Raw genomic sequence first — 2,328 nt, 5'->3', positions numbered from 1 at the left:
GGGGCGGTGCAGTGCAGGGGAGGGGGCAGTGCACTGTGGGGCTGGGCTGTGCAGTGTGGGGCCGGTGCAGTGCAGGGGCGGTGCGGTGCRGTGCAGTGTGGGGCCAGTGCAGAGCTGTGCAGGGCGGTGCAGTGCAGGGCGGTGCAGTGCAGTGCAGGGATGGTGCAGTGCGGGCCGGTGCAGTGCAGCTCCTGCCCGAGTCCTGCCTCCCAGTGCCTCTTGAGGAGTCTTCGAGTTCTCCTGCGGGGCCTCGCGGCCCTTCAAGCTCCTCCCCGGCCACCAGGGCAGGGTGACATCTTCCCCCCCATGGCCTTGCGGGCCCTGCTTCCCCCTCGGGGGGCACCCCTGAGGCTAAGGGGGGTGTCCGGGCTGTCCCCTCCCCACTGCGGACCGGCCGCCTCCATCCTGTGCCCTGAGGATGGGTCCCCACCAAGGGGCAGGTGGCAGTGTCCGGGGCGGTGCCACCTCGGGCTGGCCCTCCCTGCCCGGTGCCCGCATCCATCTCCTCCTGGCACCGCCGCAAGAGGACTCTGAACAGGGGACCCCAAACCCACCACTTGCTGCCCATCCTTCTTGAAAAGAGCATGGCACGGCAAATAAATAATAACATTTATCAATAAATTAATTCAATAAATATCCTCGTGGCACAGGGACACGTGGCTGGTGGGGGAAAAGGGGCGTCACCCTGCGCCCCTCCAGCCTCGGCATCCGAGAGGGAAAGCGAAGGGAAGCGGGAGCAGGTGGGGAGCCCGGCCGGGCGCAGCCAAACTGGGGGTTCTGCCTGGGCTGCTCCCCACGGGGCTCAGCGCTCCTGCCCTTTCCAGTGCAAAATCAACTCTTGAAACCACCCCAAAACCAACGGAAAAAGCCAACCCGACAACCCAAGAGACAAAATTGCGACCRAGGCAGAACATTCACTCTTGTGACGAGCTGCTGCCAGTCTCAGCTCGTGGCCTTCCTGGAGAAGAGGCCGCCGGTCTCCGTCTTTCCTCTGGCCTCCTCCATCTCCCTGGGGGCTGAGGGTGGCCCGGGACCGCCGGGGAGAYGGGGCCGGGCTCTGGCTCTGGGAATTTGTGGGTTCCTTCCCATTTTGGCCCCTGTGAACCCCGAGARCAGCGACTAAAGTGCAGTTTAGCCCCGGGGCACCCAGTAGTGACTCCCACCCAGCGCTGGGGGGATGATGCTGGGTCCTGTGGGTGCCCCCCTCTCTGCTCCGTCCTGCAGCYGCCTCCTTGGCATCCCGCTTGCCTCTTGCTTTTGGCCCAGGAAAAGCCCCCGAGAGCCCCAAAAGCCCRGCCTGGGCTCAGGGCTTGTCCCATGGCTGGGACAGTCCCATCCAAGTGCCCAGCGAGTGATGCCGGGCAGGATGGAAGCCACCGAGATGCCAAGAGCGGCCGGTTTGAGGGGTGGCCCATGGAGCAGGGGRTGGACGGAGGAGCCCGTTGGTGCTGGAGGGTTTCACAGAGCCGCTTTAGAGCTTGGGGAAAAGAGGTAACGTGGAGAAGGTTGCCCTCGTGGAGAAGGTTGGGTTCGTGGAGAAGGTTGGGCTCATGGAGCAGTTAGGGCTCATGGAGCAGTTAGGGCTCATGGAGAAGGTTGGGCTCGTGGAGCAGTTTGCGCTCGTGGAGAAGGTTGTGCTCATGGAGAAGTTTGGGCTCATGGAGAAGGATGGGCTCATGGGAGCAGTTAGGGCTCATGGAGAAGGTTGCGCTCGTGGAGAAGGTTGCGCTCATGGAGAAGTTCGGGCTCATGGAGAAGGTTGGGCTCGGTGATGCCCGGCAGCTCGGATGCGGCGGGCGCTCCGGGCAGGACTCGCCATAGGAGCCCGGAGAGGAGAGGGCAGCATCTGGGGCTCAGGGACCAGATGTCACAGATGGAAGGACAGACAGACACGGCCTTGGTGTGGGGCGACACGTGGGACGTAGCAGATGGACAGACAGGGACGCAGCCTGTTGGAGCAGACTGAGAACAAGCCCAGCATRTTAGGTGCCCAACAAGCACACCGGGCACCCAACGAACATACCRGGCACCCAACACGTGGCTCATGTAGGAGGAGGACAGACGGACAAGGAGCTCCCGGCTCTGGGGCGGGCAGCAGGCGCTCCGGCCGGCRCCTCAAACGTCCAGCACATGGTTCAGGTAGGAGATGTAGCAGATGGCGAGGCGCAGGATCTCGATCTTGGAGAGCTTCTTGTCGGGCGGCAGCGTGGGCAGCAGCTTGCGCAGCTCGGCGAAGGCCACGTTGAAGGCCTCCACGCGGATGCGCTCGCGCGTGGCGTGCGCCGTGCGGTACTTGGCCGTGGCGCGCCGCCGCCGCCGCCGCTCCTC

The sequence above is a fragment of the Nothoprocta perdicaria genome, unplaced genomic scaffold (genome assembly GCF_003342845.1).
Source record: "Nothoprocta perdicaria isolate Ctin4 unplaced genomic scaffold, notPer1 scaffold_450, whole genome shotgun sequence".
NCBI lineage: Eukaryota > Metazoa > Chordata > Aves > Tinamiformes > Tinamidae > Nothoprocta > Nothoprocta perdicaria.
The sequence above is the reverse complement of the archived record's forward strand: the minus strand, read 5'-3'. Positions refer to the sequence as shown.